This window comes from Nelusetta ayraudi, unplaced genomic scaffold, assembly GCF_046127955.1.
Source record: "Nelusetta ayraudi isolate G7.1 ecotype Tasmania unplaced genomic scaffold, CSIRO-AGI_Nayr_v1 ptg000048l, whole genome shotgun sequence".
Lineage (NCBI taxonomy): Eukaryota > Metazoa > Chordata > Actinopteri > Tetraodontiformes > Monacanthidae > Nelusetta > Nelusetta ayraudi.
Genome location: NW_027466098.1, coordinates 16631442 through 16656958, shown reverse-complemented (window position 1 = coordinate 16656958; position 25517 = coordinate 16631442). Strand labels below are relative to the sequence as shown.

Genomic DNA, 25517 nt, shown 5'->3' with positions numbered 1-25517 from the left:
CTTGTTCTCTGGGTGACCAAACACACTTCCAGGGCCAGGAACTCTTGACCGGGCTTTTTAACCCACAAGGAGAAGTTGGGAATTTGAGAGAAGTATATGGCAATGGATTTGGGATGAGAACCTGGCCGGACAAAAGTTTTGCGCGGTGGAACAAGACAGATGGTCGTTAGTTCGTGAACCGAGTTAACTCTGGTGTCAGAGGTGCTCGACGTTTGTGTAAGAGAAGAGGAAAAAAAAAACTGTTGGGTATGATGTGAAATGGTAAAATAACTGCTGGAATACTTGAGTCTTTTGCTCGCTCTGATCATTTGTGTGTCCTTGAGTCTCATTGCCTCCTTCGTTGATTACTTCGGTTACTCAACAGTTCAATAAGCTCAGTTTCTGAGCTTACTGAACTGTTGAGTAACCTGTAGCAGAAAATTAAAATGCAGGACGAGTTTGCAAGTTGCTTAAAAAAAAAGAATTACAATCAATAAGACACGCTTGAATCCATTGTAAAATCTCACTGTTAAGATTTAAGATACCCTCAGAACCAGTGAGATATTCAGGCAAATTTCCACTTGAATTATTTATACCGCCCTGGATCTCTGGGGAGACAAACAAAAATCTGACTATTTCAAAAAATGAACAATTCACCATCAACATCTTAGTTCTGTGACACCATGAGTCAATCCACTCAACAAATTAAAATGAAAATTCCTCTTGTGCTCTCCATGGCTTCTCACACAACAAAATGAAAAATGACTCAATGAGAAAACCCAATATCGCGACACGTGGAGTAGTTCAATTTTCTATCGAAGGTGTCAATTAATTACACAATGTTTCGTCACAATATAGAGAATGAAATTGGTTACAAAATTGAATCCGAGTCAGTCGCAGACATCATTTACACTCTCCAAATTATATATTTTTCTTCCTGTGCAAGGTAATTTATATGAGGTGTATGAGATTATTTTCTGATTCATTTTATTTTCAGCTGTACCACGGATAACTTTTTTCTCTCACTGTGTGCTGGATTCTTGATGCAAACTAAAAAAAAAAAAAAGCATGTCGCGAAACATAAACATCAACTACATCAAATCCTCCGCCAATGTAAACAAGATGAAAAAGTAGGTTGTCCCTGGGAATAAAGTTTAAACTCAGAGTTGTTGGTATGATCTAACGCACCTCCGCATTAGTCTCTCTTGGCTTTAATGTCGCACATAAGGCTGAAAAATGCAGAGAAACTACTTGTTAGCTGCCAGCACCGGCAAATACTATGATGAGCCCTTGCGGCTTATATCAGTTGCCAAACCCCTCAGTAGTGTCACAAAATGAAATTCATTGGTCAGGTTTTCTCCGTGTTGCAGTGCAGATCTGTTGGCATGTAAACCACAGAGATATATGGAGATTTGTTATGTACGCATTAATTTGAGTCGTATCTGAAAACATATTTACTTATACTTATTTTCATTTTTTCCCCACGCAAAAGAAAAAAACCGAAAACGGTTTTCATTTGCTTGTAGACATTTAATCTCTGCCATAGATCGAGTTCTGTTGCTTTCAACAAAACAGGCGTGTCATTAAACATTATTCTCAAATGGCAAATTACACTGAATTTCATGCCTATGCAGATTTTAAAATATCTGGTCCAAACAATACTGTTACTCCATGTTGCACCCAGACCCTGAAAACCAAGGAAACTGAAAGTGATTGCAATCATAAAACTAAAATAATCCCCATAACAAATAACTTTTCTGACGAATTAAACAAACAAAAAAAAAAACACAACAAAAACAACATGTCAGTCTGTCCGTCTGTCTGTCAGGCCAGGGCGCACTGTCGATGTCTGCCTGTGAAGCACTAATCGCTGAGGCGGACTGGCAGCAGGTCCTACACCCCGCAGTACCGAAGGGGGCGACCACGCACGCTCCTTGCGTCCCTCCCCTCACCGCTTTGCCTCGCTCCGCTCCGCTCCGGACTCGAAATATCTCAGATGCTGCTGCGGGAGCTCGGAGCCTGGCTGTCACTAGTCCCCGCACATCGGTCGGCGGTGCTTCCTCTCGTGTCCGTTTGAGGAGGTTATCTTTTTTTTTGTTGTTGTTGTTGTTGTTGTGCGTTTGCGGGGGGCGAAACTGTTTCCTACACATTTCTCCATCCCGCGAGGATTTGTGTAATTTTTTTTTTTTTTTTTTCTTTTTTAAAAGCCAGGCAGCGTGGAGCGAGTGTTGACGGGCATCCTCGGACGGCCAACCCGCTTGCCTGCCTGCCTGCCTGCCTGCCTTCCTTCGCCCATGTGAGAGAACCTGCCTGCGCCCGAGTGAAGCTGCACCAGCAGCGGCGGTGGAGAGGAGAGGAGGCGGCGGCGGCGGCACCTTGGAGGAGCAGAGAAGAGGAGGAGGAGGAGGAGAGGCAGCGGAAGCGGCGAGAGGAGGAGGAAGAAGGCGAGGAAGAGGAAGAGGAGGAGGAGGAGGAGGAGGAGGAATTTTCTCCGTGCCGTAGCGCGTCGTGCCCAGTGGAGGTACCGTCGCCTCGTCCGGGCTGCTGCCACACCGGGGAGGAAGCCAGGCAGGAGGGAGGGAGGAAAAGTAGCAGCGACTGGGCTCTGTAGCGCGTGTGTGCGTGTGTTTTTACTGGGACACCTCCACGGTACACCGGCGAATTGTCAACGGAACGGGCCCTGCTGCATTGGATGAGTCTCCAGCATGGTAAGAGTCCGTATATCTCGGGGATGCGTGCGTTCATTTTTTAAAGAACATTACATTAGTATGGCTCTCTCTCTGTGTGTGTGTGTGTGTGTGTGTGTGTGTGTGTGTGTGTGTGTGTGTGTGTGTGTATGGTGGTGTCGCGGAGGGGGGGGGGGCATCATTCAGCAGCGGCAGGAGAGCCAACGGATGAACAGAGGCGAGTAGTTTGCACTAACATGGGTGTATTTGACTGTTTAAGATGCAGGTTTTTTTTTTCTTTTTTGCGCCTCCTAACGTGCGCGGTAACCCGCACGTCAAGCCCATCCCGGTCGGACGGTGCTCAGATTTACGGGGCTCCGCGAACGGTGCAGCACGGCGGGGCTGCCTGCCAGCCTGCCTACCTGCTCCTTCTTCTTCTTTTCTTTATTTCATTATTTTTTCGGAGTGGAACAGCCCGCAGGGGCTTCACGGACCGCCTTAAACAGCAGCCACGGTGTGAATTTGATAGCCAGGAGGCGAGAAAGATCAAAAAGTCCCCGGTTGCATTTCTCTCCCCCCCTTCCTCCCCACAGCAGGCTCATGAATAGGAATGGCTGCAGCGCGCCCTAAATGATGTGAGGCACATAAATAAGGGATTGGCTACTTGCTCTGTGATTTATTCATTCATTTATTTTATTTTTAAAGATAAAGCATCCCACTGTAGTGTGGGGATTAAATCACATGTTGCCCACTTTCTCCCATCTGAATGGGTCCTCATCAATTTTCAAATGGAATTGAATTATTGATCAGCCTAAACATTTTATTTTGAGGAAATACACAAAAAGAAATGAATGTTTGCTGATTAGCGTCTTCGTGTTTTGTAGTATTTTGTTTTTATGTATTTATTTATTTATTTATTTTTGACACACAGGTGCCTCCATATTTAACTTCACAATAGCTGCCATGTGTGGGAGCAGAGCCAGCAGTGGATATTGTGTACAGCTTTCTGGGGCAAGGTTTTGTAAGGCTTAAAATTGAAAATGCAGCTCATCTGTTGTTAGCTGTTGGCGGTAGTGGCGATACAACAGTTCAGTATATTTCCACACGACTCCCCTTCACTCTAATATGACTGACCGTCGTCGTCTCTGTCGGGGGAAAAAAAAGAGAGAAAATCTCAAAATTGAGACTCCAAATGAAAAATGTTGTATCCTTAAATTGACCACGTTAAGAAGCCTTAACACCCAGACGGGTCGCGTGGGCTCACAATTGAAATCGTTTTAATTAGTCCAACGTGAGAAATCTCTTAATCTGAATGTCCTGCAGTTCACAAGCATTCAAGACTTGGATGAATCAAAAGGCGAAGTTGGGACCCCATGGGAGTCATTGTTGGGGCCCTACAACGCAGCTCGGGCAAACTCTCTCGTCTGATTGGACAACTTAGAAGCTTAAAACCCACACACACATAGACACACGCACACACACACGCACGCACACACACACACACACACACACACACGCACACACACACACACACACACACACACACACACACACACACGCAAGCACACACACACACACACACACACACACACACTCACTCCTGAATGTGTGCGTGAGTGGCGTGCGGTGAGTTACTCATGCATGCAGCAGATTTTGGACCTCCACCAAATCACATTGTTGTAAATCAATGGGCTCCTCTGGTTAACAAAACAGTAAAACAAGCTGGATTGATCTTACAAAAAAAAAAAGAATTAGGAGCAATTGTGTCAGAGATGGGCCTCAACAAATTCTAGAAATTAGAATCAAAGAAAGAATAAAAAAAACTGTGCAGCCACCCCGTGTAGTGATTGAAGTGAATGCGTTAAAGTTTGAGCGCAAATTGGGGGGTAAGAGAAGAATAAGGACTGGATTATATTCAGCCAGAGCCCATGGTGGCATTCTTCTGAGGACACGCTGCGGGAGGCCACATCTTTGAGGAACCCGGGTTTTACGACCGCCGCCCACGTGTGCCACCCTTGGCACTGGCGGCAGCGTGTAGCGTGACCTCGAGGAGCTGGAGGTCGAATCCCAGGGAGTCCAGAGGCTCTGCGACCGCCTTGGAAAGCCTTTTTCACGGAGGCGGCAAACGAGAATCCTCAAGTCGTCCCGTTCCCGGTCCCGTCCCGTGTGAAACAAGGCCTCATTCTGCCCGCCGCTCTTTGAGGTCTGCGGAGCCGCGGCCTCGACCGTCGGGTTCTCAACGACAGTCCCCGCCTTTGTGATCAGGAATGAAAAATCTGCCGCCGTCATTGTCCGCCCCCGTTGCCGTCCTGTTGCGCTCTCCCTTCACTCTCGGCTATCTTCAACAGTCCGCTGAAAAGAAATATGAGGCTCGGGGCTGCGGGGCCTGGAGTCGGACCTTGTTATATTCCATAAACGATTGTTGCGTTTAAACTCGGGCGGCGTGCGGCGGCGTTGTGGCGGAGGTACGCAAGAGGACAGCTGAGAGGAAAGAATAAAATGCTTTTCGTCCCTGCGGGTTTTTCCAGGGGGACTGTTGTGTGTTCGGAGTAATAATTGTTGTTAGGAATGGTACGGTCACCCAGGGAAAGAGAGCTACTGTTGCTTTTTTTCTCTCTGCTACAAAAGTTGTCCCTGATGTGTGCGAGCGCGGCCACGTGATTGACAGCGGCCTCCACCTGCTTGTTTAAGTAAGACGAAGATCTCTCTCCCGCGCAGTTGAACACGGCAAACTGGGGGGATATTTACATGTAAATTACGCATCGCTTCTCCCCCATTAACAGTTTGCACAGTCAGTGATCCTTCTGTTCCTGCTCGACTCGCTGCCGAGGAAGAGGAGGAGGAGGAGGAGGAGGAGGAGGAGGAGGATGAAGAAGAGGAGGTAGTTCTCTGGCCCCGGAGCGTTGTGTTTAGTCGTGGCTGCAGTCTGTCGTGTTGTGATTTATCACGTGTACAACTAATGGGCGGCTGTCACAAAATCCCGCCACTCTGTCGTGAAATGAGAGCCGAGCGCCACGCTCACACGATCCCTTCCTGTCCTCTTTTTTTTTTTTTATTATCATTCCTCCAAATGTTGTTGACAAGGATGACTCCAGACTTCTTTTTTCCCCCCTTTTCTTCTTGTCTGATACGTTGAGGACGCTCACTGCTGCCGGAATCAAAGGCGGCGCCGTGTCACCGAGCCGTCAAGTGACTGTTGCAAGGCATTTTTTTTTCTTTTCTTTTTTTTTTGTGTCCTGTCTTGTCTTTGCTATTAGTCATAGCTTTCTTCCCCGGGAGCGGAGAAATCGTAGGATTGTTACATCTGCAGTGGGATATCGAGGGCCCTGCCTTTGTGCTGTGCGTTTGCTGCGTCACTTGAAAAAAAAAAGAGAGAGAAAAAAAAAGGATGAAAACAGAGCGGAAGTCAAATATTTCCGTACGGGGCGACGTTGAAACTCACCCTTGTTTAAAAATAGAAATAAAAAAAAAGACAAGAAAGAGAAGAAGAGGTCTGGTTCGCACGGAGAGAAAGCTCTGACTTCCTTTTGAGACGTCAAAGCAAAAATAGTGACAGTCAGCCAGTCTTCATTTCATTTATTGCTTTTTTTTCATTTCCATTATGCTATAAAACGGCTCAACATGTTGCACAACAAGAATCTACTCGATCCTGTTTCTCTGAATCGAAAAACAAACAAACTTTAATGTGGGTTTTGAGAAGTAGTAGCAAAATCCTTGAAGAAACAAAAAAAATAACAAATTTGAATTGTAAATGTGCACTTTCAGACTCCCCCCCCCCCCCCGACTCCCCGTTTTAAAACTAGGTGTGCCGAAATGCAAAACAATTACAGGAGCACTTAATCTTTTTTTTCCCCTTTTTTTTTTGGGATAGAACCGCAGTCTTGCACCTGTGTGCTGACCTGAGAGACAGAAACACTCAGAGTGCTTCAGGAGTGAGCGTCGGGTTGAAACTATGTACTCCGGCTTGTGTTTCTCCTCGTGCACACGCAGGAACAAGCCCCTCTTTGTGTCCGGCGTATCACATACGACGCATGTTGTGATTTTTTTTTTTTTTTCAAGAAGACTCCTTGCAGCAGACGCTCATTGTGACGGCGTGCAGGTGCAGGTGCTGTGCTCATTATCTGCACACACTGGGCTGTCATGTATTCCTGTGCCACAGGGGAAAACCGCTCTGATTTAGTGAATAAATATAATCCTAAACAAAATAGTGGTAAATAAAGTGAAATAAGTGAAAAAAAAAAACTCACTTGAATGATCATGTTTATCATAAAAGAAGTCATTTTTGAAGTTTCTGCCACATTCCAGAGACGTCCAGGGCATCAGCCACAATGGAAAACAGCTTGTTTAGGAGGCGTCGCTTATTTTGTCACACGGCTGTAGTTTTATTGATTTTTTTGTGTGTCGCTGTGACTCCAAACAAATCACCATTCATGCTGCCACGCAGAGGGAGAACAGCGTTGTAAAACGCAGGTTCCAGGGGGGAAGAAACATGGCTCAATTAGACATTCTGGTGTGAGTTGGCTGCACTCAGACAGCACGAGTAGCAAGGTAGAACAAAAGACTTAAAGTTCGTGATTGGCTAATGGCGGTGAAACTGCAGATTGCCTGAGGACGCACTTAACAAGGTGGTTTGGCAGCCTTGAAAGTTGCATGAGAAATAAATCAAGAATCTCATCTCAGTTTTTTCTTTTTATAAAGTATTTCCAGCAATTATTTGAAATTCACAAAGAAGCTACAAACAAAAAACCTCTGCTGCTGCTGAGTGAGACCAACCAACCAACCAACCAACCAACCGAGCTTCCCAAACGGTTCTTCTGCCCTTTCCCAATCGTTATTTATTCATTTTTATTTATTTTTAAATGGGTGGTGGTGGTGGGGGGGGGGCAACACAGCGGTGCTGTAGTTAGAGCTGCCATCTCACAGCAAGAAGGTTGTGGGTTCGATTCTGGGCCTGGGAGTGTGGAGATTTTGTCTGTGTGGGTTCTCTCCAGGTTCTCCGGCTTCCTCCTACAGTGCAAAAAACATGCATGTGAGGTGAATTGTAAAGTCTAAATTGTCCGTAGGTGTGAGTTGAAGTCTGAATGGTTGTTTGTCTCTGCAATGAACTGGCAACTTGTCCAGGGTGTCACCCTGCCTTCGCCCTAAGAGCTGGGATAGGCTCCAGCAGAACCCTGCAACCCTAAGTTCAGGAAGAAACAGGTATTGAAAATGCATGGATGGATGGATGGATGGATGGATGGATGGATGGATGGCTGTTGGGGTGTCTAAATGAGGAAAGCATTACAGTCCCTTTAACGTGCCTGCCACATTCAAACCTGGTTGTCCACCAGCGACGGGACGGCCAGACATCCTCAGTGGGCCGTTAGATCCACTGGCTGCCCTGCACGCTTCAGATCCGCCACATTACGCCAGAGTTAGGTTACGGCAGGTGGTGCCAGCGCTGATCCACCAGCATACGGCCCGCATTCCCTGATTATCCACTGACACTGGCAAGGAGAATCAAAAGTACACCAAAAAAAAAAGATGTTTTCCTGATGGGACGACGCTTCCCCAAATTAAACCGACCCCATAGACTTTTCATGCGGGCGGTCCCCTTCAGAGGTGGCCACAGCCAACCATCTGCCTCCATCGATCCTCTGTATCGTCTTCCTCTCTAACGGCAGCCAACTCCGCGTCCTCGTTCACTGCATCCATGAATCTCCTGTTTGGTCGTCCTCCAGGGCTCCTGCCTGCCTGCCTGGGCTGTTCCAACCTCAACATCCTTCCACCGATAAATATATTGAAACCATCCCAGTCTGGCCTCTTTGGCTCTGCCTCCAAAACATCCAACATCCAACAGGCGACTCTGATCCCATCCATCCTCACCACTCCTTAATCCAGTGTTAAAACAAAACAAAACAAAGAACGGCTAGTTAGATTATATGTTAGACCAGGCATGGGCAAACTACGGCCCGGGGGCCATATGCGGCCCGTTGAACTCTCTAATCACTCTCTTCAAGCCAAATTTGAAGAAGTTCTATTAATTGTAAGTAAGTAATCAATTTTTTCATTGTTTTAAGAGTAATTTCAATGAAGAGCTAAATACTGTTGGGCTTCTCAGACAGATATTTTGTTGTAACCCATGTTGTCCACATATCCCATCTTTTTTTTTCCTCCTACGAGAAACCGGCCCCTCTCAAATTTTAGAACCAATTGTGGCCACTAGTCAAAAAAGTTTGCCCACCCCTCCGTTGGACTGTTTGTCAGAATGTGCTTGAGCAGATTTGCAATTACAATGGACGCCTGCGGTTGACCAAGCGAATCGGCGCTGAAAGTGGGCGGGGAGGGCAAAAAAAGGAGAGAGCAAACTTGACGAAAGTACCGAAAATTAAATGTCAGAGTGAGTGGCTTGAAACAGTTTGCCGTAATAGAGCGGACTTTTGATCGTTTTGCCTCGCAAGTCCCCGTGTTTGATGGCCCATCATGCGCTAAGTAGCCGTCCGCTGATGGAGAGAAATTGAGGCTGGACCACTTCAGAGCTGCCGCAGACGGACTCTGGCCGGGCTTGTCGGGTCAGTGTGCTTCTGCACTGAGGTTTGTTAAATGTGATGCAGAGAGAGGAACGCTCCGCTGGCGCTGTTGCGTGCTCACCGAGGGACGCCGCTGCAGCCACTGCAGCCGCTATGGACGGACATAAGAAGGAAAAAAAAAAAAAAATTGCTTGTTAAACAGCAGCTCATGTTCCGCTCTAAATACGGCGGGGGGTTGGTGGGGGGTGGGGGCGTTACGTTGCGGGACGAGGTGACAGACGTCACACCGCCGCGCGGATATCGCCGTAACAAAGCGGCGCCTTGTGTGTTCTTTGTTTTGTTTTTTTTTTTCCCCGCGTCTCGGAAAAACCCTGCGCACTCGTCCCGTGTGTGCGTTTCATCATGACCCAGACAATCTTATGCAAGACGGTGAAACGGCGGCGAATTTACAGGTAATTAAACCCCAGTGGTTTACAGTGGGAACGGCCCCGGTTTGCACTGTTGAGGCTGCTGCTGCTGTGTGGCCAGGTAGTGTAACGATGATGAAGTTGGCAAGCTGGGCTCACACGCACATCTTAGCCATGTATTAGTTAGATGGGTAGATAGATAGATAGATAGATAGAGAGAGAGATAGATAGATAGATAGATGTACTTTATTGATCCCAAATTGGGAAGCTACACCCGCAGAGTGATGTTATATTTTATTTGGACTAAGCCTAATGCGCCGCTGTCCTTCAATTAGTCGTCGTCGGTCGCGGCAGGTAAACAAGCGATGTTTATGCAACCGTCATACATTAATGACAGGCAGGCGCGTTCGGCTCTTTGCATTGCAAATGAAAGAGTTCCACCTGCGTCTTCATGGGGATGCAGGTCGTTCTGCAGGTGAAGCAGACGCTGTGTGTGTGTGTGTGTGTGTGTGTGTGTGTGTATGTGTGTGGAGGGGGGGGGGGTGTCCTTGGCCATTTGTTTGGTTTAAGTCATGGATACATTATAAGGTCTGGATACCAGACTGGCAATATAGCGGCACGGCTATTCATTTTCCCAGTGGCCCCTCAAGGTACTGCAGCCAAAATCCCATTCCAAAAGACATTTTTCCCATAGACCGCAATACGCCTGTAAAATGGCTGATAAGATGCCTGTGACCTGAAACACACTTCATAATAAATCTTTTTATTGCAGAGTTTTTTAGTTAATCGGACATGCTCATTTTTTGCCTTGAGTTTGAGTCGTCCTCGCTACGACAAGAATTTATTTTTTTGATAGATACGAGTTTGGGCTGAGTTAAAAGAAGGTTCCTGGACCTCTTCTAACGCTCATCACACTCCCTCCCAATTAAAACCCACCAGCGGCAATTAAAACATCGTCGTATCAGACCGGCGTTGCCAGGCAATGGATTCTTGTCGGTCGGCGCCACTTCGCTGCGGCGGCTCCCCGACGTGTGAAAATTAAAAGGTAATAATGAAGAAGTTTTGAGCAGGATGTTGAAACCAGGGAAAAGATTTCCACTCAGATTCTCTCCCAGAACAAACGGTGTGAACTCATTAATGTTGCTGAACTGAAAATATGATTCTGTTAAATAGTCGGGAGAGGCTCTGAGGGGTCCTGCGGCCTTTGGTTGCTTTTGTTGCCACACTGTGATTTCTGCTGACTGGTGCAGTCTTTTTGCAGCAGTGGGGATTATTCTTGAGTGGTCCTCACTGTGTGTGTGTGTGTGTATGTGTGTCTGTCTTAGTAATGTGTCGCATGGCAGAAACCGATGCTCAGCCGTCACACAAGCCTGTCAATGCAACACGGAATTTTAAACAGTTTTGTTGACTTTTGTAAAATCTACTGAAAAAAACTAAGAAATAAAAAAAAAACAACATGCACCTCTCGTTCTAAACTTTGAAAGTAGCCTCACTGTGGAAAATGTCCCTTGTTAGTGGAATCAGGGTGTGAGAAACGCTCCCTGCCAGACGTCGCCATTGTGCCTCAGAAGAAATGATCAAGAATTTTTAATTAGACTTCTTTTTAAATGTCATTTCTATTCACTTTGGGAAATCTTAAAGTGCACTGCTGATGGTTTAAAAATATGAAATGAAACTGCTGAAAGAAAAGCACTTCTTATTTCGTGAGGAAGAAAACTGTCACATTTTTTTTTTTTTTTTTACAAAAGAAAAAAAAAAAGTCTCATCTGCGTCGCCAAGTTTGCCGGGCGGACGGCGGGGGAGGGGACGATGGTGAGGGGTTGTCAATATATTCTGTGTTAGTCTGCTGCCGTGGAGTGATAGCTCTCAAGAGGGCTGGCCTTAAGCTGTTATTCTATAAATATTAATAAAGCCCACCCGCCTGCCAGGAAGGAAGGTAACAGTTTGCTCATGTCACAGACTGGGCCTCTGCATGTGACAAGTCGTGAAAAGAGTTGTGAGGTGACAAAGAGGCGGAGAGATGACATTTATTGGCAGGCTTCATTCCTGAAAACATCAAATGCCATCCCCTGAAAACCGAGCCCGGCCCGATAACCTCCCCTTCACAAACTGACTGACCCTGCAAATAATACCGCCCGACGATCCGTCACCCTGAAAATAGCCGACTGAATAAATAAATAAACAACCTCGCGAGCGTATTCAGATGTAAATTAGCGGCGGAAGCTCACCAGTTGATTAGCCGTTTATTTTCAGATAAATGCGCTCACGGCTTTTGTTACAGTGCGAGGAAGCACGTTGGAGTGACTTTTAATGGAACAGTGGAACTAATGGAAGTGCCGCCGTCGACAGGAACTAAAGGCTTTGGCTGCTGTTGACACTCCTCTGCCAAGACGCACTTGTTGTGCGCGACTCAGACGAAGCGGCGACACGGGGCCTTGGCATGCTTTGCCTAGAGATGCGCCCCAGTGTTTGCTTTGTCTCCCCTCCCCTGAAAAATAGCATGCAGATATTGTTTCTGTGAGCACCGGGAACAACAAACAGCCATCAATGAAGATTATGGCTTTTCTTCTTATGAAAATGCACTCGAGTGCTCTGTTTTTCTGTGTCTGAAGGATTATCTGTTCGAGCACAAGTTCCACCGCTGCTGGATGACGCCAGACAGCGTGTCTCGCTGCTCTATAGTCATCAGTGTTAGTGATACACAAAGGCAGCTGCTACCAACATGCGCGTAGCCTGGCATATTAGCCAAGTTAGGGTTTGGTTTTTTTTTAAGATCAATCCATGGCTGTCTTTAGATCACAGCGTCCACAGATAAATGGTTGTCAGAGTGGCAAATGAATTTACTGTTTAGTCACAACCACCCTGTCAGGATTTTTCTCCCAGAATGCAGAGCGTTCTCAACAGTTCCTCAGCAGCCGTGGCCTGAGGCAGCGATGGCAGACAGATGTTTTGGTGGACGTCAAAACATTCGTGCAACAAAAAACAAATGACTTTGATATGATACCCACCCAAGACATGTTAAAAAAGAATCTGAGGATTGATTCTTATAACAATATAATAAATGATCGAAAACCCAACATAGCCAAAAACGACAAGACTGTGGTGAAAGTAGCTATATTTGCTATTTCCAAACTGCGTTTCACGCTCTCGCAGTGTTTTCATTAAGCCACGCAAAAATTAGGCTGTAAGTAGGCATAATGAAAATATCCTCACTGTAAGTGCTTGTGAGGTATCCAATAAAGAGTTGCTTGGATCAGCGATAAACTTCAGCGGAGGAACACCCTTGAAATGCGAGTGAGTCTTGAGCTGAGAGCTTTAATATGCCAGCGTGAACGCCCACAGGATGACAACTTAAAATGCCGAGGTCAACGAGGGGAGAAAATCATTAGGATTTTGCAAGAAGGTTTTTTTTTTCTTTTTCTTCTTTAGAAACAAGCAAGAGCGGAGCCGTTCAATTCCTGCGTGTGAAAGAAAATAAAACAACAACTCAAAAACAACTAAATTTGAAATGTTACTCACAGTTTTCTGATTTACCAGAGATGCTTTAGGCCAGTATCGCGTGACGTTGGCGGAGTTTGGTTAATGGAAGGAGAGCCATCACAGTCTTGGCCTCCCTCCACAGCCGGGTGGGCTTTGTTGTGCGTAAGTGTGGTCACCCGCTGCTGCGAAGATGGAGCGCAAATGGAAGTTAATTGCAGCTGAAGCGTGCAATATCATAACCAGTGGTTGTGGAGGGAGGGGGGGGGGGGGGGGCTCTGACATTACAGTTTCATTTTGTCAGTCACTTTTCAAACGTCAGCTGCCCACTTTTTGGCTGTGGGTGGAAGCAGCAGCAGCAGCAGCAGCAGCAGGAAGAGCCTCACAGCTCCAAGTTAGACGGCGGCTCTTAAACGCTAACATATGCGCTCTTATGTTCGTCTCTTGTCATAACATATAATTAAACATCGTAAAAAGGGGGATTCTTTTTTATTTTTTGCTGCTATATTTCATTGCAAATTGCTCATATTTTGGCTGCGAGCATGGGAAAAGCAACGAAATACAAACACATTGACGGTGCTATATTTTTTATGGTGAACAGTTTGGTTCTGGTGGCCTTTGGACGCTTTGAAACAGCTGTTTTGCAACCCACACCGTGCAGCTGCATTTAACTGCCTTCAGAAGACAACAACAAAAAAACGAAACAAAACGCCTTTCAAAAATATTTTTTTTTGTTGGAGCCATTCTCCATCAAAATTAGATTCGCCGTCAGGTTGAGAGCATGCAAACATATATTCCAGTGCATTTCATCATCATTACAAGGCGAAGAGTCCCATATTATGCAAAAGTCACTTTTTTTCTATACATTATATTAGTTTCTATCCTCTCTGTAAACACCCCAGAAATGAAAAAAAAATCCATCTGTTGCATTCTTTGCTCGCACTACTCTCCCCCCCCCCCAAAAAAAAAAATTTACAATAATTAAAATATGCAGTGCAAATTGCAGAAAAACCTCGAAACCCCCTCAGCGCTTTGACATCGCACTGTCATTGCCCCCTTGTAAACATGCTGAGTGGCCACAAAAGAATCGGTTTTAGCAGGACACAGGTTGTTTTTTTTTTACAGGGGCCTGCAAACACAGGGTTAAGTGGATGGAGATCTATAATTTATTAGGGCCCTGACTGAAAAAATAAAGATCAGAAATTAGGTGTAGTGCGGGTCCTCAAACTACCTCATTCCGTTGTTTGTGTATTTATCAGTCTAAAATATGACAAATGCAACAAATGCACCGCTGAGATTTCCTCCTACGGACGACTCGTATCGATGAGTTAAACTTGCTTTTTCTTTTGGACTGTGGGAGGAAGCTGGTGCACCCACAGGGGAGCCCACACAGACACCTGTTCTACTCCGAATCTGTTTGGAAATACAAACAGCTGTTCAGAATAACAAAGGTGTTGCGGCACTTTTTTGTATGCATTGATGTGCACACCAGAGTGTGAGTGTGAGAGTGTGTGTGTGTGTGTGTGTGTGTGTGTGTGTGTGTGTGTGTGTGTGTGTGTGTGTGTGTGTCTGCGTGCGCTAAGGGAAAAAAAGGGAAACAGTGATGGAACGCAGACGGAGTGAAACGGGGAGAGGGCAAACACAAATGAACTCCTCGTGTCTAATTTGTAGCTCAGCCTTGACAGAGACATGACAGAGCTGCAGAGGGAGGCGGTCCAGACAGGCCTTGAGGGTCTTAACCTGTGATGTTTTTTGTTTTTTTCTTTCAGTGGAACGACCGTCGGTGGCAACGATTGCTTTTTTTCTCCTCTACATTTCTGTGAAAGCTGAAAAATGGAATATTCTAAAAAAAATAAGCTGAATCGTGTTGAGCGGACCCATTTTGTTGATCCGCTCTTTCGTGACATGCTAAAAAAAATGTAGAAATTCAGACCCACAGCTGCTTATTTATCAAGATGGAGTCAGCTTGCTGGGTCAAGATTGTTTTTTGAACAGAAAGAAAATTCTCCCATCTCGGCTGGTGCAGACTCGCTCTCTGCCTCTCTGATTTCTGTGCCCAGCTGATTGGAACCGTCACCCGGATCTGTTCAGCCAGCGATTTAGAGATTATATTTGTTCCATTATCAGCTGAGTGATCTGGAGTTGTCATCCCTGGTGCCGCCAGACCTCAGCAAAACAAGCCCTTGCTATCACAAAAGTGACAAATTTTCTTTCCTTTTTTCTCCATAAAGTAAGAACATTACGCCGTAAACACACACACAAAAAATACTTCCTGCGTGACAGAAAACTCCTCGGAAACTCTCAAATCCACAAACTGCGTCTGTCTGTGGATTTCATTTATTTCTAAGCTTCGCTGAGAAAATATCACTCGAGCGTTTTGCGGGGAAATTTATGTCAGTGGCAAAGTTTCCGCAGCACTGACTTTTGATGGACTTAAATTTAGTGGCTGCTGCACTTAATAAACGTTCACGCGGCGACTTTTGGATTCGGAAATTGCAGTGCTGCTGATTAAATGTTTCACGTTGCGTTTGGTTCGGGAGTAGCTACTGCGTTGGTGCCGCCCACGTGTGAAAATGTTCAACAGACTCTTCAAGAATGTCAAGAAATACTTCACGTTTTCAATTAGCTGGAGGAAATCAGCGCTAGGCTATCTCACACGCAATCCAGCTTGTTTTATTTTTAAGCAAGTGCTGTTCTTAATTATCCAAAATCACTTGAATATTTTTAATGCAAGTACTAATTGAATGACCTTTGGGTGGGAAACACTAATAAGCTGAGCTTTGCCGCCGCCGCTGCAGCGGGAAGTTGCAGAGCATGGAAACATTTGGTCGTCCCCTCCACAGCCGCCTGACCTTTTACCGGAGAGTGGATTTTCTTGGATCAGAGAGCATATTCCCAATTTCATAGCCAGCTTGCATTTTCAGCTGCTGCACTCGCGTGTTGAACTATTTTGCTTGATATATTATACATGTGCACTTTTAAAATTTGTATCAAGTTTGCGAGAGCACCAATGGTGTTGATGTTTGATTTAAAAGACACACAGGACACACACAAACCCACACACACAGTCAGAAAAGGTTAAAACCTTGTACTAACTCTGTAAAATGCCCTTACAGACTTTTCGAATTTTAAGCATCTGTTTTTGCGCTGCAAGAGTTGCTGCGTTTATGTTTGGAATGCCCGCTCGCAGCCCATCGGAGCCAGGAATCATAGCGTAGCGGCGCCTCCAGCCACCTCCCACTCTCCTGAGGAGAGATGGCACGTCAGAGATAAGTGTGGAGAGGCTTTTTGCCGGCTTTTGATGGTAAGCGGAAATGTCGCTACAAACGGTCTGGGTTACATCACGTTGCCTTCTGAAACCCTGCGAACTCCGGTGCGGCGGGAAAAGTAGGGCCACGTCTGCGTTTGCTTTGGCTGTCCTGCTGATTCGACCATTATGCTATCATTTGTTAAAACTTGATTCAATGAAGAAATATGAATTTTTCACAACTTGCGTCCGTTTGTTTGTCTGACCAAGATTGTTGTGCTCAGTTAGCATTGTCACAGTCACCCTTTGTTCGGCAGCGATGAAGAATTCTATGTCCAAAATGTCATTCTCCTTTACCAAAAACTTAAATGTTCTTTGTGCTGACACGTGTCTACATTGAGAAGTACAGTGCTCTATGTTCTTGAATTGCATGCTAAAAAAGTTCAAGAATTAAGTGAGACAGAGGGAGTGCAGTAGCTAACCTGCTAACGTTTGTAAGCTGCTAGCTAGCCAGCATTCAGCCCGCACATTTTAACTAGACTTTAATATTGCAGTGTGTGATTGTTTAAAAGTGTTGTCTTTCATTTTGTCTGTTAGAATTTCAGTGAAGCAGTTAAAAAGAAAGCCTATGCCGCTAATATAAAGTGTACCGCATTTAAGTACATTTAAGGTTTTGTGTTTTTTTTTCGTTAGGATGCTCAAACCAAGAGAGCCAGTGAGATCGATGGCGTCATTGATTTTGGATCGTTATTTCAAAGTTAAAAATAGAAAACATTTTATGATGAGTTTTCTGACACCCGGGATCGATAGCCAGCGTCACTCGGCTGCTTCCCGTCCAGCGCCAGTGAGGGCTCATAATTATGCCTCGACTGATAAACATTAACATTAAATTATATGACCTATTAGAGGGCGCATGCGATGCACGGGCCTGTCTGATCGCTCGGTGACCGACAGTAGCTTGGCTGTGGGATCTGAACGCATTAACAGTTCTAAAGGTTTGACGCTGTCTGATTGTCTGACTCTTTCCTTTTTATGGGCCAGGCTATTTCTGTCCGTCCTCTAAAGTTACAGACACCCACTGGGCGATACAGAGATGGGAGCTCGCAGGTGTAGCAGGGCAGACTGAGTTGCTTTCTCAGGTGCCGGCGCATGAAGCGACGATATTTTTCATTTTTGAAATATCTATTTTTTTTTCTCTATCACGTGCAGTATTTGTTTGGCGGAAAACACTCACAATTATGTTAGGCTGCACTGCAGTTTCAGGTGTGAATTTTTCATAAGCGCAAAAGAATGTCGGTGTCAGTGTTTGAAAGTCAGCCCGCTCACTGTTTTTCTCATTTTGCTCGTTTAATTTCTGAATATATGAAAAAGACTGCGGCTCTTGCTGGAAGCGGCGCAGCTCCGCTGTCTCGCCCCCTGCCAACGGCCCCGTCCGCACGCTTCCTTGTGTCTCTAACACTCAACTTCTCGCTGTTTATTGCAGCGTTGTGCAAAATGAACAACTTGGTGCAAATCCTTCCCTGCTTTCTGGAACCAGTACAGGGGATTTTGCCTTCCTCTGTCTATTTTTCCTCTCGTATTTTGGACTGCACAGTAATTGGAAGCAAACATGGAACTTACTTGTTGTCATGCACGGAGCAGCTAGGCAGGCGGCAAAAGCTCTGAATTTTCCATCCGAATAATAATTTTTTATGAACAGCGAATAGCTATTATGTATGCAAAAAACAAAACAATTTTTTTTTTAAATCGTCAGGGCCAAAAAGTGTCTCTGTGATCATTTCTGGCTGAGGCAGGGTCACACTGGTAATGAATTATTCTCTTCTATTACCTTTGGCATACAAAAGCACATTTCCCAGTGTCACTGAATGAGGAAAAAAAACAAACGTTGAACAATAAAACATTTCACAGATCAAGCAGAGAGGAATCTGATGCGTGACATCACTGTTCATTTGTTTGAACAAAAAGTGGCAACCTAGTCCACTATTGTTGCATCGTTTCATGCATTTGTGCATCAGCCGGGTGGGGCTCCAGGTAGTATAATTATTCTTCAAACTGGGAATATTTCCTGAAGGACACAGTTTAGTTTGCTAATCTGCTACCACTATGAAAGATGAGGGACAGCTGGGCTCCTGCAGGGTGGCCTCCCCGTGCAGGTGCAGCTTTTGGAAGGCAAACGCTCGGCCAGTGCCACGAGTAGTCTGGGCTTTTTTTGTTTGTTTTTTGTTTGTTTTTTTTTTTGGTCCGCGCCTTTTAAATTCCCGGGCCGTGTGCCGTTGTGCCCTGAAAAAAGGGGGTTTCGTACGCGCCAGAACACAAGCAAAAACACTGAAGTAGCTTATTTGGTATGGATCATGGCCGGGGAAACTGCTGCGGCGGTGCTGAGTAAGAAGAATGGGCCTGTCGCAGGAAAGGAAACTGCTGCGCTATCGCACTCAGCCTGACCTATAGCCAGGATTATTTATTGCTTATTTGGCTCGTCGTGAGTGATACCACTTCGCGGCCTGTTCTGCTTTGCAAACACTGTGCGCGAATCACCGAGACCCCCCACTCCACACCTCCACCTTTTGTTAGATTCTGGATAAATTATGTAAAGCGTCCTCAAGACGGTCGGGAAGGCCCGGTGTGTTAACATTCAAGGGGATCAATTTGGATGGAATCACCGCCGGCCGCTGCTAAATCCCAGACACTTTGCCTTTAAACGAGCTGAACTGCTTTTTTGTTCCTTTATTGAATTTTGTCAAGTTCCCCGACGCTGTAATTTCTCTGAGGTGAAAACTTTACCTTGTCAGACTTTCCGTCTCGCCAGAAATTCTGTCCAAGCCACTCCATTTGTTTTAATTGAGAGAGCCCACATAATAACAGTGCGCGCAGCACCTTTCGAGTGGAAGTGAGGTTCGGCCTGAATCAATTCATATCTTGACATTTGCACACAAAAAAACCCCTGAAAAACTTGATTTGTAATGTTCAGCGAGCACCTGGGGCCCAGTCAGAGGAGCGACGCCGAGATGTCCGAGCCTTTTTTTGATTAGCTGCCGTGAGCCCAGCGTCCGGTGTGGCACGCACTGCGGCCAGACTGGCAAAAATAAAGAAGATTAAAAGTACATAAAAATAAATGAAAAAGGAAATGAAACTAAAGGACAAAAGATTATGAGTTTGATTTATTTTGCCGGACACAGCGAGGTCTCGTCCAGTGTTCTCTCCGAGGATCCCCGCGTCAGACGGAACAGCGGAACAATCGATCCTCTCCTCTCTCGGCAGTTAAATTTTACGCATAAGATTCTTCAAAGGGGCCAGTTTGTGAAAATTCAAGGGCTCTGCTTACATCGAAAGGAACCAAAAAATATACATATTTATATTTTTTGGAATTGCGAATTGATATTTAGCATTTCTTAGAAGAGAAGATTTCGGAAGAGCCGCTTAGACGGACGTGGCCATATCGTGCCACTATTTTTCTCCAGTAGCCGTGAATGTGCAGAACGTGTCTGCCGCACGGACACTGAAGATGGCGTAGGAATGTCGTGAGCTCAAGTGGAACATCAGAGAACAGAGATTAAAACCAACACGGTTTGTAATACGCCCTCTCGCCATTAGATGTCGCTAAATCTCACAGTTTGGGCCTTTAAAGACGTTTTCTTCTGAAGTCGTATTGAAAAGAAAAGCGCTCGACAGTAAGTCCAAATTGCAAATCTCAGTGTTCCTCAAAAGGAATATCCTCGGACCGTCTTGAAATATTTGGGTTAATGTTTATACCTCGTTCTTAAATGCACGGCGGTGTTTCACCTGCGCGCCGCGGTGCAGCAGAAGAGCTCTGATATAGGGCAATACATCACGCTCCATTATGAAGACGTAGAGTTTTCCTTTAAGCTGGAGCCGTTCCAGAAACGTCTCCCTTCTAAAAGCAAACGGCAGAATTAGAATAAACAACAAGCCTAACCCTTGGACAAGACCCAACAACTGATGTCGGTGCGTCCAACAGCTAAAAAAGATAAAATAAACGCCCCCGTCAACACACCGCCTTTCAAGATGCGCCGGTGGTTTTTATTTTTATTTCCTTTTTTCTCTCCTCCTGTTCCAAAAGAAGTCGCCGCCGCCGCCGCGTCACTCGCCGGCGTGACAGATTGGAGGTGTTACAGTCAGAACAGGAGAGATGGATGAGTGTAAACTGCGGGATTCTCTCCTGCTGTCGGGGAAGAGGTGAGGCAGCCTCCGAAGAGGATATGAAGGAAGCCCCCCGCTTGTCTCTAAACTTGTTAAACAGCGCGCTGGTGTTAACATGCTTTGTTCAGGCAATACCGCACAACCCCCCCCCCCCACCACCACCTCCTCGTCTCCTTACATCCACTCACTCACTCGCTCATGCACGAACCCACCCACCCACCCACCCACCCAAACACACACACACACAAACGCACACACCCCTCCTCCACTTCCATACCCAAACACCCCCACCCACTCCCCTCCCCCCCTCCAGCTCTTTCAAAGTTGAGTAAACCTGCAGTGGGAGCGAAAGGGAGCTCAGCCCTGATTTTTTTTTTTTTTTTTTTTTTCCCTGAGTGCAATGGAGGAGCCGGAGGGCCCATGGGATACTCGGGTTACCAGCCTTCAGATCGAGCGGTATTAGCGGGGCACAGTGAAATAACAGGCTGCCATCTGGAACCCATGTTAGACCCGGTCCCGGCCTCGCAGCGTTCAATCACGCCCACCCTAATTAAGTGTCCCCCCCTTATTTTCACGAGTTTTCATTCACTTCCTGCTTTCAGCCTTCAGAGCTCGTTGGGTTGTTGTCTCTGGGAATGGCAGCATCCCATCTCTGCGACCCGGGACTCTTTTTCCACGCTCATTCACAGATCAGGTGGCTCCAAAAATGAAAAGTGAAATTGGGTTGCATCGGATTACACACACAAGACATTTGATTTCAGAAGGGGGCATCGTGGCCCTGAGGAGAGCAAATCAAACATGTAGACGAGGTGGTGCCTTAGGTCGCCAGTAATGTTCCATGCCTTGTGTAGCATCCTCTGCCTGTAGGTGCTTTCCAAGCTTGGCAAAGTACAGCCCAACAATTTGCTTCATTGTGATATGATTTGTCTGACTGTCTTTCTTTGTGCCTGTGTGGCATTGCCAAGCCAACAAATGACAGCAAAGGTGAAGATGCTTTCGAAAAAAGAACACTGGTACATTTGAAGCACTTTGCTACCGACCTGAACGGTCAACAGTTTACAGTATATGATTAAACTGAAAACCTGACACCGACACCATTGTCGTGGTAGCATAGCTAGTTCCTGTGAGAACTTGTAGTTTTCCTGTGATCACATGATCTGCCCGCCGCTCCTTAGCGGCGCCAAAGCTCATCCAGTGTAAACTGGTTGGCCGTTCTGCTTCCAGCGCAACTGTGGGGTCGGTTTCATAGCGAAGCCTCCTTCTCGGGTCTCCTCGCCAGTCCTCTGCACTCTGCTGGAGGATTTGCCCATTAAGTTTTAAGCAGGTTCAGCCTAGAAGAGGTTGGAGGAGGGAGGAGGGGACCGAGGGGGGACAAAGGCAGTCATTGTGCTGGGAGATGCTAGCCTGGTATGCTGGGTTAAGAGTGGACGAGTCCTGGCGAGGCTTCGTGCTCATGACTCAATGTGGGCTTTCTTGACCCCACTTAGATGGGAGACAATGAGCACGCGCATTGAGCAGGTCCCAGGACAGAAATTCCACATGCTGTGGGTTTGTGATCGTTTTTTTGTGTGTTTTTTATTTTTATCATAAAAGGCCTGCGATGCAGATGAGTCACGGGCTGCTTTAGAGCGAGAGGTAAACCACGAGACGTTGTTGTCAAAATCACAAATATTTTCTCTCATGCTGTTCCCCAAGTGTCCGTCTGAGCTGCAGCCCAGATGCAGCTGGGGAGGTCCCTCAGGTTGAGTGCAGCATAGTAAGAGTAACTGCATTAATATTTAATCATTTGTTTTATTATTTTATATACTATTTATGAGCCCGAAGCTTTAAGGATTCTTCATGTTTTTTTTGTTTTTTTTTATTATTATTATTATTTGAAAATGATCAGATTTCTTTCTTTTCATTTTGCACCTCTGATCTTTTCCTCGTGTTGCTGGATAAAACTCTCACCAGACCTGTTTTAACGGCCAGAATTCTGAAACCACTCTGAAATATTGATGATCCAACATATATCAGCATCATATTATCTGATAAAACTATTCAGCGCTCCAGGGCTTAATCATGAGCTATAGCTCAGGCAGGCAGGACAGTCTTTTTTAAATTTTTACAAATTATCTAATTTCTCCAGTCTCCGTACTGGAAAGCGGTTGCTGCAATTTCGAGGAGGTCTATCGTAGCGGCAGAATCTTTCCGCGTAGCCCCTTGGAAAGTGGGAGGGGCCTGGCGCGGCTGGATTTCTCCGACACTAAAATGAGATTTGGAGCATTTCAGGAGAAAAGCCTGAAGGAATTTCCTGCAGCGAGCGGTTCTCCTGTTTGACAATGAGGATGCCTGTTGATCTCAGCCGGTAATTGTGACTTTTTAGCCTGTGGGGGTTGAAGACAAGTGGAGCTAAAAACTCACGTCGTGTCTGACTGGTGTGGTTCCTCAAGTGCAGCTGAAAAACAGGAAATTAAACAGAAATAAAAGACACATTTTATAAACTGTACGTTGAATCGTGTTACAGGTTTCAGTCCAGGTTGTTGTCGTAACGAATATTAAGTTAAATTTGATCTATTATTTGTGGGGGGGGTTTTCCTACCCCCCCTATGATTCTGTATGTTCTGGAAACCTGACACGCGATTCTTGCAGCAAGTCGGGAGGCAAATAGTCGGCCGCCTCGCTCAGAAGCTGCAGGTGTTTAGCCCGTCGCCCGCAGCCCCTCATCTAAAGGCTCTCTGCGGCTGCTGCTCCTCCATTCATTACTTCCTGCTGCTTTTCAAACTGAGTCGCTGTCAAAAAAAAAAAAAAAGAAATGCAGAAAAACGACTTTGGTCCAAGTCTCCCAGAGGCATTTTCTGATGAAACGCAAAAGAGAAATTGCTGATTCTCAGTAATAAACACCGGGCCTTACCTGCTGGTGTTCCGTATTTAAGATCCATTTTGGCCCGTTTGTAATATGTTCATGTGAGACTCCAGCGGCGCGGCTGCCTTGGATTCATCTGTTTGTCTGTCTCTGCTGTCACGGTGCTGCGGCGGCTGGCAGCGTCGCCTCACAGCCAGGAGGTTCTGGGTTGGATTGTGGCTCGGGGCCTCTTTGTGTGGAGTGTCTGCATGGTTCCTCTGCAGCGCCTCTGGTTTCCTCCCAGAGTCCAAAGACTTGCACGTTAGGAGAATTGGCGATTCTGAATCATTTTTAGGTTAAAGCCTGAACGCTTGTCCCTGATGTGTATGTGTGTGTGTATATGTGTGTGTGTGTGTGTGTGTGTGTGTGTGTGTGTGTTTGTGCACCCTGTGATGCCTAATAGCTGCTATTGGACTCCAGCTCTCCAGGGGAGCCAGCATGGTTGGTCATAACTCCAGTATTTCCACATAAATACATCAAATTTAACTCAATCAGAAGTCAGCAGTCACAGTACGAGGTCTTGACGCATTTGCATTCTTGATTCTCAAGAGAACCGGGGAGAGAGTAATTTGAAACTCCACGTGCAGGTGGAGCTGCAAGAAGGCTTTACCCACAGCACCGTCACTCCCTGCAACCCACGACTGACGTAACCACTTTGACTTTTTAATTCTCGCCACATTATGCAGTAAACCATGTTTTAGATTCTGGCTTCTCTCTGCGTTCTTTGCCTCACCCCGGGGGGACCAAGTTACCGGTTGCGAAATATGCGCACCAAGGAACAAAGCCAGCTAGCGAGCAAAGCTCGTACTCGAGGAAGAAACGCCGTCGCTCGCCCTAATCGTGGGATCGCTCTGCACGAAAAACAAAAACAAGAGCGAAAAAAAAAAAAAAAAAATCGAGCGGCAAGAGCCGGTTTGTCCCCGCATCCATTTGGTTAATAGGTCCATTAAGCTGCGCGGAGTGCGGCTGCTGCGCCGAGCGGCGGGATGACGTGTTAATTCTGGGTAATTTATTACAGCGGGTGTCGCCGGGCGAAGGCGCTCCCTGACAGCCGCTGTCTCCCTGGGATCTCACTCAGGAAGCTTCCACGGGGGCAGCAGCAGTGGCAGCAGCGGCGGCAGCAGCAGCAGCAGCAGTGGCTGGAGTCGCTGCCGCCGCTGCTGCACTCGCGTGGATCCGCTGATGAAAGTATGATGTAAAACCCTGAGCGTCAGGCAGGCAAACAACGGCGGTGATGCACGTGGCATCATATTAAGGCAAAGGGGAGGGGGAAGGGGCTAAAAGCACACCTGTGGAGGGGCACGCAGTAATCCGATTACCTCCAGTGTTATGGGCACTTGCTTTGGCTCTCATATGGTTTTTATTTATGGAAGTATCCTTTTCTGTCTAGGGCCGGGGCACTGATTAGATCACGGATTGCTGATTGTGGCCTGGAGCTGCGGTGATCAATCCTAATTTACTGGCAGAATTAAATTTCTATATAGGAGGATGCAGCGCACGGCCCTGACGGATGAAAGGGCATTTCCCTGCCGTGCATCAACAATCAGGACGTCACAGGAAGCACGGCCGCATTTTTCTTTGATTGCATTTTGTCGTGTGCGCGTGTCCGTGTGTGTTTGTGTGAGGTTTTTATTTTATTTTATTTATTTTATTTTATTTTACTTTTTGCACCCCGTGTCAGAGCAAGCTCTTACATTTTGGGGTAGGGAGGGGTGAGGGGGATTGAAAGCCGCATTAAAGACTCGGCAGATAAGCAGGAAGGGGGAGAAGAAGAACGAAAAAAAAAAAGAAGGGAAATTGCACAGGCATTTGTGCATTAAGCTTTTTACAAGCCGTGGCGCAGTCTAATGTTCAGCCACCGGGATGGGAGGAGAGTGCAGACCTCCGGTGCCTCGGGGGCGGTGGGTGGGGGGGCCGGCGGGAGGGTGGGGGGGTTGCGCAAGTCAACGCGGCTGTGCCAAGAAGCTACCCGTCAGCCATTTCGTGTCATAATCAGTTAGGGGGGCAAATCAGCCAGCGTCGACTCTCAGTGCCCCCGGGAGGATCCTCTCAGGACTGGCATCTGCACCGGAGGACGGAGGGCAAAATTCATTTCAATTTTAAACACCCACACCCACCTCCACCAAAACTCTGGCCTGCGGGTCAAATTTGGGCCGCAAAGCAATACAAAATCACTACTTGAGCTGGCCC

General features: G+C 46.4%; 1 protein-coding gene across 9 annotated transcripts in view; it reads left to right on the top strand.

Moving 5' to 3' along the window:
- Positions 1 to 2432: 2432 nt before the first annotated feature.
- Positions 2433 to 25517, top strand: part of tenm4 (teneurin transmembrane protein 4) — a 160971-nt gene continuing 137886 nt past the window's right edge. For 7 of the 9 annotated variants that reach the window (XM_076036757.1, XM_076036758.1, XM_076036756.1 and 4 more), the window contains exon 1: positions 2433 to 2687. The gene's annotated coding sequence lies outside the window, so the exon portion shown is untranslated. The remainder of the gene's footprint in view (positions 2688 to 25517) is intronic. The other 2 variants (XM_076036759.1, XM_076036755.1) reach the window with 1 other exon arrangement.